The 12,862-nt window shown below is 39.0% G+C and overlaps 1 protein-coding gene and 1 pseudogene across 2 annotated transcripts in view; both read right to left on the reverse strand.

Annotated features, from left to right (window-relative positions):
• HTR7 (5-hydroxytryptamine receptor 7) overlaps window positions 1-12,862 on the reverse strand; it is a 76,505-nt gene that overhangs the window by 14,452 nt on the left and 49,191 nt on the right. The window lies entirely within an intron of this gene.
• Window positions 5,931-6,738, reverse strand: LOC123828991 (annotated as a pseudogene).

Raw genomic sequence — 12,862 nt, forward strand, 5'->3', positions numbered from 1 at the left:
TCCCATAATTACTACATAAAGTAACACTGGTATTCAGGGAAGTGTTTGTCTAAATTATACATTCATTCTCCCAAATCTTGTACAGCATAAATCTTACCTTTGTGGGGCGGGGAGGGGTGAGGCAACCTAGATGGATTCTGAATATTCCCTATTATGCATGGCTAATATTTGTCACACTAACATTTTATGCTCACTGTTAATTAGAACGTGGAATGCTTATCAAGCTTTAAGACTTTAACTTTAAAATGCATAGAAGTATTAAAATACAGTAAATGTCACAGACAAAGGCACCAAAGTATTATATAATTGAGAAATGTATGCAACTCACATTAGGAGTTCCATTAAAGTAGGGGTTTGGAGAAAAAAGAGTATTAGGGAGTTATAATCTATATAGAAAGGGATTAGAGAGCAAATTAACTCTGCTGCCTTTCTTCTGTTCTAACTGTACAGAAATTATAGATAATGGTTCTTTAATTAAATGATTTCTCCTGAGTTTTGTTGCTACAGAATAATAATGTAGGGGGTAAAAGAAACTGAGTAGAATTATTCTGAAATACAGTGGTTTTTGGAGTGTTAAGCTTAAAAAGGGTTTGTACATTAGAATACCTCCTCCATAAGACCTCCTCCTTCATGGAGCAAAACTTCAGCCTAAGTCAGTGGTTCTCAAAGTTACCAAGAAGTTTTGAAACATACAGATTCCTGGGCCATCACCACCCACAGATTTTCTTTTGAGAAGGTGTAAAGCCCCAGGGCTTTGTATTTAATACTGACTGTTCTGGTTCTTCACCCCAAGTACCACCATCACAGTAGCTTCCCTCATTCAAGTACAGACACTTTACACTTTTCGTATAAGAACTTGACTTTTACTTTGTATATTTCATTTTAATAATCTGCTTCCAGGTTAGTCGAACAGAATCATCATGAATCATGTTTACATTATCTTAGTTACTAGCTCATTCCCAGTACTTGCTAAACACAAGTGAAGTAAGCATGGTTTTTATGGCTTAATTAGGTTGTACACTTTTAAAGAATGTATAATATACTAGGTCTGTCCAGAAAGTATCCAGCCATGTAGAACCATTTATTGAAGAAGATACGAGGTACAAGAAACATTGTACATAGGACAATGGTGCCTCAGTCCTCTTCAAAGCAGGCACCTTGGGGCCTCACACAGTTCTCCCAACCTCCATCAGCTGCCATCATATTTTCCTGAATCTCATCAACAGTCTGAAATCTCTTCTTTTCAAAGGTGATTTTAGTTTTGGGAAAAGCCAGAAGTCTCAGGGCACCAAATCTGGGCTGTAGGGTGGGCTCAGTCACCTGGGTGATTTCATGTTTTGCAAAAAAGCTCTGCACAAGATGTGATGCATGAGTGGGTGTGTTGTGAGGAAGCTGCCAATCACCAGCTTCCCATACCTGTGGCCTTCTGAATCATCTAAATAGTTTCTGTGCAGGAATGTTCAAGCTTAGCACAAAATTTGATGCAAATTCATTGTTCTGCTAGCTCAGTCATTTTGAATGCCATGGCCACACAGTACACATGCTCACTCAACAGCATCTACCACCAACACTGATTAGTACAGTGAAGTCATCATTCCTCATGCATGGACATTCCAGGCTACTCTACTTCGCTACAGGTTACATCAATGTCACACAAACTGTTCTCATTATGTTAACAATGGCTGTATCTTTCTGGACAGACCTCAAATATGTAAGTATATGAGTATAGATATGCATATTTATTTATGAGATTGAAATAAAAGTTTTATAATACCCTATTTAGCACTATAACTTGCAGTGCACTCTCTTCTGTTGTATACTATTCTACTTGAGATTTTTAAAATGCTGATTTTAATGCACTAAATTGATTTCATGACCCAATAACAGATCATGACCCAAAGTCTGAAAATAGGTCAGATAATTTAAAGTGCAGTGGAGGAAAACAAAGCAGGGGAGAGGACATGAGAGTAGATGCACTGGAAGCAAGTTGCAGTACAGATCTGCATTGTGAGTTGAAGATCCCACTGTCACGAGCAGAAGCTTCCTGCATTCAATAGTACCCAACCTCCCCCTGCGCGGGCATGAAGAGCACTGGCTTGGGGCCTATGCTTCTTCCCTCCCCTAGGGCCTCACTTCTAAACTCATTCTCTCTCTCTCTCTCTCTCTCTCTCTCTCTCTCTCTCTCTCTCTGTTCTGTTCTACCTAGAGATAAATGTATTATAAATGTATGGATGGGTGCCTGTGTTTATATATAAACTGTTAGCCCTCCGTATCTGCTGGTTCTACAACATCAGATTCAACTGAAGATCAAAAATATTCTAAAAAAATGTTACCTTGCTGCTGGTGTGTACTTTGTAGTTAGGCCTGTGATGGCCGTGCCTGTACTGAACATGTACAGGCTTTTTTTCTTGTCATTATTCCCTAAACAATACACTATAACAACAACTTACTCAGCATTTACATTGTATTCAGTATGACAAGTAATTGGAAGATGATTTAAAGTGTAGGAGGACTGCATAGGTTATACGCAAATACTATGCCATTTTATACAAGGGATTGAGCATCCATGCATTTTGGTATCTGTGGGGGTCCTAAAACCAATGCCTCTTGGATATCAAAGGACAACTGTATTCTACTCAGTCCTGCATAGTGATCATCCCTTTTTACCCCAAACTTATTGAACACATCATCTACCTCAGCTGTTTTTTACTGTCCACCTACTTTCTTCTGATTCTCCCAATAATCTAGCTTCCACCTCCATTGCGCTAAAGCAGTTTACTCTAAAAGACCACCTCCATTTTTGCTTATTCAAATTGTTTCTTTTATATCATTTCTGATAATTCTTGGTTTCTCTTCTCTCTGAAAAGACCACCTAACCTTTTTTGAAACACTCTCCACTCTCAACCTCTGCAGTGTGGTTTCCCACGCTTCTTTATCTTGGGCTGTATGGAGAAGTACCATCTCCACGTCATGGCTCAGCGACACTCAACATCAAGACAAAATGAAAACAACCTAAACCTTGTGTCAGTCAGATTAGGTTTGAATTCCAGCTCTATTCTTTGTACTAGTAAAGTACTCTGAAAAATATCCTCAGCCTCCCCAAGTTTTCACTGCCATACATGTAAGAAAGGGGGAAAAATACCTACGGCATGAGAACATGTATGTAGGCTTCACTCAACACACTACCTAACAGATACTCGAGAAACATAGCTGACTTCCTTCCCTCAGAACCCCATTTTACAGGAGGGAATTGGCAAATAAGACGGCAGCCTGAGTTGCTTCAATGGGAGAGAAAGAGGGGTGTGATACAAAGCATCTGAGGAAAGCAGTAAGAATAGAGTAGTAATGCTGTAAACACAACAGAGCATAGCAGCACGGAGTAGGTGTTTGCGGAATTTACTGGCATGAGAGCTGGCTGGACCTTAACTAGTGCAGTGACAGTATGAATGGAGAAGAGAAGGTGGAAGCAAAAGATAGTGTTGAAACAGAATAGACAGAACTTAGAAATGGTCTAGCAAGGATGAGAGAAAGGGACAAAGACGATGGAGAAGTTGAAGAAGCTCATCAGTTTTCAAGCCAGGATGACTGGGAGGATGATGGAACCATTCCCTGGAATAAGTGGTCCTCAGTCCATTGCAATGCACTGTCCACCCCAAATGGCCTCCTAGACAGCGTTTGCTGCCATCACAGATGACCTCTCTAGATTCAGTAGATGTTTCTCCACCCTCAAACTTGATAGCTCTGCAGCCTGCAGTCTGCATTCACTACCTCTTTTTTGAAACTCTTTCCTTGGTTCAATATCGCCACACTCTCCCAGGCTTCCCACCCCTCTGTCCACTTTTCCCAGGTCTTCTTTGCTGCCTTATCCTCCATTGTGGTGACTTTATGTTTTGGAATTTCCCAAAGCCACTTTTCTTCTAACTCTCTATTTCCTAGTTATTCTCATCCATTACCAATGCTTCAAAAAATCTCTAGTGGCTCATGATCCCAAAATTTGAATCCATAGCCAAGACATCCCCTTGGAGCTCCAGACCCCAAAATCCAAAATAGAGACATGCCTTCTTCACATCTCTACTCTGATATCTCTAAAGCACATTATTTACCTCTTTGTTCAACAGACTTTATTAAATACTTTCTATGCGTCTGGCACCTTCTCTACATATCCAAACATATTGTCATCTTCATGGACTGAGCCTCTTCCTATTTCCCAAACTCAGTAAATTCATCCAAGGGCACAGTCCAGAAACCTAAGGGTCATCTTTGACTCCTCCTTCTCATTCATCAGTCCCCTCCCACTTATTCACCTAGTACCAACTATTGCACCTCATCAATGTCTCTAAATCCTATCAATTTGTCTCCATTGCCACAACTCTACAATCACTCTCTCCCTGTGAATTACTGAAATGGCCTCTACATTGGCCCTCCACATCTCTTCTCCTTCCTAATCCACTCTCTTTATGCATCAACAGTGATAATTTCTCTTTTTTTCTATAAAGCAAATTTAATTCTCTGAATAAGTAATGTTTTCACATACTTAAAATTTTAAATACAATAAGTTGTATACTGACAAGCCTTCAAATTCCTTTTCCATCCTCCCCACCCCCACCTCTCATACATATCACTTTTATTAGAATTGTGGGTACTCTTCCAGTTTTTCTTTGTACAAATGCAAGCAAATGAGACCAGATCTTCTTTCCCCCACTTTCTCACACATAAGATTGCATACTATACACACTACTTTGCACATCGCTTCTTTCACTTAACAATATATTCTCAAGATATTTTCATACTAGTGCACTGAGAGCTCCCTCATGCTCTTGAAAAGCTGCATAGCATTTCATTGTAGAGCTTTGTCATCACTTATTTATCCAGTAATAAATAAATAATACCATAAACAAACTCAAATGATATCTACAACATTCTTATCCTCCTGTCTGCCAATCAAGGACAAAAGAAATCCATACTTCAGAGGTGATCAGCTAGGCACGTAAAGTATGAAACAACCCCACCACCTTCCTCAGTGATGTGGGAAAGATGTGACCCTCACATCTTCCTGACCCTCAGTTGTCATTTGAAGAAAAGGAAAGATGTTGTTGGCCAAGGCTGGTGTTCAGCCACTGAAGGTCCCACTGACACAGAGCACAGAACTGATGCTTCATCCCATTAGCCAAGAGTACTCCCATTAACTGGAGCCCAGGGCCTAGTTCACAAAAATCGTGCACTTGCTGGGGTAGGGGGGATGGTCCCTGAGCCATCCTTGCAGAAGAGACAAGAAGACAAGTTTCCTCAATGCACCTCAAGTTGCTACACTATTTGGATTTAATCTATTTAAAATTTAAAGTAAGATAACTTTACTTTTACTTTAAGAATATTATGCATAGCAGTCTAAACCCATCAATATTCAAGGTTTTTATAAGTACATTAAAATAGGGCACCTCTAGCTTGGGTAAGACTTTTGCCTCCATATTTAACACTTTGATAACACCATTTCCCTTTCTTCAGTGAATTGTATAGAAAGTTATGAATTAAAATTACTGTATCCTCCCTTTGTTATTCATTAGTGTTGATGACTGTTAATTAATATTCCCATCTCTATTATTCTTCCTCCAAAACAATCAACTAGAAAACATATTTAATCTTGAAATGTATATTATATATGCATATATATGCACAATTTCAATGTGTTTTCTCTCTGAACTAAATTGCTTATCTGATCTAGGCCTGCCACAAATGTTCATATATTTCCACTGAAATAGAGTCAGATATAAATCAGCATATACTTACCAAACTACATTTCCTGGTTTAAAGTTTTAAACATAAGCTTCAGACTTTATAGCTAACTATAACTATGTACTTTTAATTTATTTTTTAGAAATTTTTTATTTTCTATCAATCATATTTCCATTCTGTTTGAGAGTTTGCAGAACAGCTTAAGGCCACTCAGTGGTTGGTCCTGCCCATTCCATGGCCTGCGCAGTGCAGGCTGCAGGCCAGTTTTCACTAGGAAACTACTGGACATGCACAGACGACACCTGCACCTGCAGACCAGTCTGCGGCCTCAGGCTGAGCAGCAGTGAACTCAGGAGCTGGAGCGGTCCATTCACCCTGAAATGCCTCCTTGGTCACAGACGTTTCAGCAGTCCCTTCAGGATCTCTGTAGGAGTAGAGATCAGGCATCACCTCCCAAGGGCGCTCATAGGAGATGGTGCTGCACATGCACAGAACTTCCTGGGCCAGCATCCACTACGGCAGACTCACTGAGGAGTGAGCCCCCTTGTTGTTGCAAGAGATAACAATGTCCATATAGTACAGAGGACAGTCTGTGTTACACAGAGCAGTGGGAGGCAGGTTGTTAACATAAGACGCCTTTGTGAGAGGCTGGTCAGCCCTGGGACTGGTAACCACCAGAAGTGTCAGGCTGCCTGGATCTGGTCAGTGAAAGTTCCAGGAGTGAAGTGACCAGCAATAGGAGTGGCAGCAAACTTCAGCACGGCTTGTTGGCTGGTATTCCTGGACAATATGACATGGACATCGGCCAGGTTTTCAACAGCCCGAGCTGCCAGCAGAAGCTCCTCCCAGGTTCTCTTCAGATTTATGATGTAGATGCCACCGCTTTTCCTTTTGTAGATGTGCTGTTCCATTTCAAAGTCTAGGTCGGTGCCACCTAAGTGGGTTCCTGCTGCAAGGAATTTGGGGACACTCCTTGTTCATCTGCAAGGGATCAAGGACACCAGCCATTGTGAAAATTTCCCTTTAAGTTACAAGGGAACCAAGAACAACGCCGAATGGGCCCCTCTCTGGATAGCGTGGAAAAGACCAAATATAACTTTAAAATAACTATGAGAACAAATGAACAAAAGGACTTTTAGATTTAGAAAATTGATGATAAAATATATTCCAAACTAGAAAGGGAATTTTAAAAATTAGATTCCAAAAGCCAAAGCAAAAGTAAAACATTAACAGCAGAAACAGTTGGCAAAATAACAAATACCGAGAGTTAGTACTTTAAATGCAATAAATAAAATTAAAATTTCTTTTATAGAGTGAAATGAAAAAGAAATTAAAAGAGGAAAGAAATGAAAAGGAAAATATCAAGCAAAAACAAAACTTTCAAAGTAAATTAAAACATAAAACAAAGAATTTTTTTAAAAGCTTTTTGGTGGAATTATAAATCACTACATTAAAAAATCAATATTTTGGAAGACATCCCAATTGAAAACTGATGATAAAATTACCATAAAATAATTAAATAACCTCCTAAATTCAGATAGCATTAAAACAAATTCCTAAAAACAAACCCCACGTCATAATAGTATAATTTTTATTCTTATCTATGTAATACTTTAAAAAGCAATTAGGCATCAGGTATCTTGCTGGTTATTTATTCTTCTTTCATTCTAATCCTTTATTCTCATATTCTTTTAATGTTTTTCTTTAAAAATGGCACTATTCTATTAGTTTAAAATAATATTCAGTAGTAGTAGCCTATAGGAGCCATTAATTATAGGGTCTCATGACTCAGATGTCATCCTTTCTTCTAGGAAACACAGACTGTATCCATAGGAGTTGCAGATTACTCTTCTCTTCCTTCCCCTTTGGCCATTAAAAACCATCCCAACTTGAGTCCAGAGGCTATTTCTATTCTTCTCCTTTTCCCCTTTTATTTATCTTTATGCTAAAACAAAAATCTTCCAGAATTAAAATTGTAGCCAACAGAATTTACTTTCTACTTGTATGGGGGGAAGTGTATTCCTTTTATACACGTGTCTACCCACACTTACAATAAAATATGGCATATATATTTTTTCCTTTTATTCTCGAATGACTGTGCTAAAAGAACAAGATGAGCAAAAATAGTTCTGCCTCATATTTTCATATAGCATTTGAATAATACTGGCTGACATTTACTGAGCACACAGCATGCCAGGCTCTGTGATAAATACTTGTATGCAGCACTGCATTTGGTCTTTGCAACCCTATATGGTAGGTGTCATCCCCATTTTACAAATGAGGAAGCTGAAGACCAGAGAGGTTAACTTATTCTCTCGATGTCACCTAGCTAATGCAGTCCAAAACTGGGCTTCAAACATGGGTTTTCCTGACTCCAGAGCCTCCTTTTAACCTGTGCATGCTCTTCTACTTCATCTTACAAAGCATGTCCATATACAAGCTCTTGTATAACCCCTGTTTTCCATTTATGTTGGAGAACCATTGAAAGTATAGTTCATTTCATATATTGGAAATTGTAAATAATGCTGCAGTGAACACACGGATGCATATATCTTTCCATTTGCAGCATGGATGGACCTAGAGGGTATTTTGCTAAGTGAAATAAGTCAGACAGAGAAAAACAAATATCATATGATTTTACTTATGCGTGCAATAAAAAACAAAACAAAGAACAAACTCACAGATACAAAGAACAAACTGATAGTTGCCAGATTTTGGGGAGGGTGCTGGGTGAAAAAAGTGAAGGAATTAAAAAATACAAATAGATAGTTATAGAATAGTCACAGGAATATAAAAACAGCATAGGGAATACAGTCAATAATATTGTAATAACTAGGTATGAGTGGGTACTAGACTTAATGGGGGGGGAATTCATGAGTTATGTAAATGTCTAACCACCATGTTGTAAAAAATGAACTAATTAATTTTTTTAAAAGAAAGAGTAGCCGAGAAAGTGTAGAAGCCCTGACTCTGACTCAATATAGAAATTTCCATTTAAAGGCCCCCTGCTTTTAGTTAAACTCATACATTGACAGAGAAGTCACAGCTACTTAAAGTGGGCAGCCACACTGGTGACAGTCCCAAGCGTTAGTTCACAACCTCCTTGGGAGCTTCCTGGGCGTAATCTGAAACCACCCCCATACTCAGGAGACAGGGAGAGACCATAGAAAAAGGTAGACCACTAAACACAGGTAGGTGACAAGATTAATAAGAGAGGAAATTTAGTTGCGAACTCATCTTGGGTGGATGGAAGATGAGTAGATTTCCACACCCACCTGCCAGAATCTTAAAAGTTTATATAGAGAGGCCTTAACTGGGTTTTCAGTTCCACACTCAGGGGACCTTCACTGAGTTTAGTCAGACGCCCTGTCCAGATAGCTTCATTACCACATTACTGTCTCATGACTGCATCCTTGGGACAGCTTCTGGGAGTGGGGAAGACAAGCAGAGCACACATTCCAAAGACAAGGGTGGGGTGGGAATGTCTGATTGTTGGGGTCCAGACCTTGCTTGGGTCAAGTGGTAGTCACATGTTCTTGATGATCTCCTCCAACATCAAGTGTTTAAAAGTTCTACATTATGTTGAATACCAGTGTGTGTTTTAATGGATTTCCTTCCATGGGTGTCATACTTTAGAGATATTGACATGTGACAACTATTTAAATTGACATTTATAATCCTTTCACATCTTCTATTCCATTAGGTCATTTCCACTGGAAATGTCACAACCCTGAGCTCAAATAAGAGTAAGCAAAAAGGCAAATGTAATATCTTATGAATAAAAAGAGTTGAGGTTATGCTTCAGGAATGTCTTGATCCAGGGGTTCAAATGATGTCATCAGAATCTAGGTTTCCTCCAACACTCATCTCTATACGCATCTATATGGCTTTATTCTCAAGCTCAGTATATGGCAATAAGACTGCCAACAACTCCAGAGTTACATTTCACAAGGTTTGACCTGATTCAAAAGTGTTTGCTTTCTCTCAGCAAACCCAGATAAGTCTTAATGCATTTTATTGGCTCTGATTGGTTCACACACCAACCCTGAAACAATTATGCAGGCCAGGAAAAAATGGCCTTTCCACCCGACACCCTAGACTAGGATGGCATCCTCCCCCCCCCAAGACTGATGAAGTAAGAATAGGGGTCGAGACAGTTCCCCAGATAAAAATCAGGTCACCAGACAATTATGGGCAAAAAAATAATAATAATCGTTCCAGGAATCTTCGTTTTCAGTAGAATCTGTAGGTAATCTTATAATGTGACTACAGAATTAGATTCAGGACTACAAATATGTCTGAATTGGCATAGATTATATGTATTTGTTTCTACTTTTCTGTGTACATTGATAACTCAAGTTTATATAATTATATTGATAATTCAAGGTATTTCTTCTCTATTGGAGTTGTTCTTCCCTTAAGTACCAAGCACTCATTTTGTGCTAATTGTGTCCCTAGCCTATTCCTTTGGGAAATACTATTCTGTAATAGTATCTCTTACTATGACTTCTGTACTTCTGTCTGACAGGTTTATAATTTGGTGGCTGTTTCACCTGAATTTTGTTATAACATAGTATCAGTTAGATACATTAAGCTGGAAAAAATTTCAGGAAACCCAGCTCGAAATGGCCTTAGCAATGAGAATGACTTATTATCTCCTAAAACAGGAAGTCACAAAGTAGGACAACTCTGAGATAGTTCATTTGGTAGCCCACCAACATCATCAGGGACTGAGTTTTCTTCCCTTTTTTTTTTTTTTTTACTCTGCCAGCCTCAGTGTTCAAACACAACAGCCCCATGGATATTCCAAGCATCTCACATAAACCACATCCAGCAGAACTCTGACAAACTTTTTTATAAGCATTTCTTTTTAAGTAATGAAACCTTTCCCAGCTCCCTCTCTCAGCAGCCCTCTATTCACAGCTCACCAGCAAGAAATACATCACACCGCAGACAGAAATACGAGGCAACCATGAGTAGGTGGCTGGAACATGACCGTGTGCAGCAGAGGGAGTGCCTAAACACAACGATGTGGTTCTTTTAACAAGGAAGGAAAAGGGGGGTGCTTGGGGAGGTAAAAGAAAAAAATTAAAATAATTCATAGTTTCATCACTCAGAGATAGATCTTATTAATATTTTGGTGTTTTTTTTCCAGACTCTTTTTTTTTTCCTTTTTTGGTGGCTTCACTTAAAACTATTTCTGAGGAGAAGGAATGGGTAGATGTGGAAGACGGTATAAGGAGGACAAATGGTGATGGAAAAAAATTAATATCAATTTCACATAAAAATAAGTACGTTAAATAACATTTTTTCATTCATTTATTTGTTTGACAAATATTTATTGAGGATCCACTATGTTCTGATACTGTTCCAGGCAATGAAGATGCAGTGGTGATGAAGGCAAGGCAACACAATTACACACGGTTTGTTCAGGCACTGAACAGTACTGTGTAGATGAGCTAAAACGGGTGCAGGGACAGAGAGTGAGGAGAATGCGGCAGGGCGAGATGAGACGGTGAGCTGAGAGGAGGTGAGCTGAGAGGAGGCCGACCTGACCTGAGCTGAGCAGCAGCCAGAGGAAGTGAGAGAGTGAGCCACATGGATCCAAAGAAAGTGAGTCCTGCATGCAAGGCCCCGAAAGCGCATGGCCAAGTTCAAAAACCAGCAAAAGGGCCAGAGTGGCTAGCATGGGATTGAGTGAGAAGGACAGATGTAAGTGAGATTTGCCTGTGGTCGGGATCCAAACCTTAGGGGGCCTGGCAGGCTGGTGGGGCCTTGGGTTCCACTCCAGGAGAGATGCGAAGCCGTGGAGGGCGGAACAGAGAGGAGACAGGGCCAGACTTACACTTCGTGTTGCTCACTGGGGCTGCTCTGTGGAGGCCTGAATCCAGGAAGCAGGTTTTTAAAGAATCTCTGACAGCTCTTCAGTTTCATTTTTGCCTCATTTACCAGAACAATGGTTTCTATTCACTTGCTTTCTCTTTTATTTCGAGTCTGTTTAAATTACTTGTTTTAGACCAGCTGTCTAAAAGAAATATAATGTGAGCCACATATGTAACTTAAAGTTTATAGTAAAAAAAAGTAAAATAGAGGTAAACTGAATTTTAATAATATATTAACCCCTATATCCTAAATATTATAATTTCCACATGTAACAGCATAAAACTTTAATGAGGTATTCTGCAGTCTTTCTCCTGTATGAAGTCTTTGAAGTCGAATGTGTATTTCACACACGCAGCACAACTCTCCCTGACCACATTTCACGTACACAATAGCCACACGTGGCCACTGGCTACCCTACTGGACCTGAAAGCTTGGGACAATCGTTTCCACCTGTTTTTACTCCTTCTAAAGTGTTCCTTTTGTTATTTCATGCTTTTAAAATATTTGAAGACTTAAAGTCATGAATATTTTAATTATAAAAGGTTGGCTAATTTTAATATCCAGTATCACTCAGATCTGCTGGTGGCCACTGTCTCACTCTACTTTTCTTTTTAAAGATTTTTTAAATTTATTTTTAGAGAGAAGGGAAGGGTGGGAGAAAGAGAGGGAGAGAAACACTGATGTGTGTTTGCCTCTCATGCGCCCCCACCCCAGACTCAATCCACAACCCAGGCATGTGCCCTGACTGGGAATCGAACCAGTGACCCTTTAGTCCGCAGGCCAGCACTCTATCCACTGAGCCACACCAGCCAGGGTTCTATTTTCTCATTATATTAACATTTATTTTCAAATGTTTTAATTTAAATACACACATATATGTATGCTGGATAGCTCTAATTCAGGATACTAATTTGAAAAAGTAGACAGTTGAAAATCTTTATATCTTTTAATTAACTGGATAGATTCTATTAACCTTAGAAAAGATGTGAAGCATAACTATATTTTCTTTCTCTTATGTTTATGACCTAAATTTGATTTAGTCATATAAGTAATTTCATAAACTTCACACCTCACACTTCACATTGGTTCAAAGAAAATAACTTTGTTTTTTAATTTTAAAATCAACACTTAGGTTAAAATCAAATTTTAAGGTATAAGAATGCTGCTTAACCAGAATACTTAGGGAATAAGACTTTTTAAAAACTGAATTCTGAAGTTAGTGAGTGTTCTTTTTGTGAAAAGCCTTTCT

This window comes from Phyllostomus hastatus, unplaced genomic scaffold, assembly GCF_019186645.2.
Source record: "Phyllostomus hastatus isolate PE091 unplaced genomic scaffold, TTU_PhHast_1.1 phas_scaffold_1066, whole genome shotgun sequence".
NCBI lineage: Eukaryota > Metazoa > Chordata > Mammalia > Chiroptera > Phyllostomidae > Phyllostomus > Phyllostomus hastatus.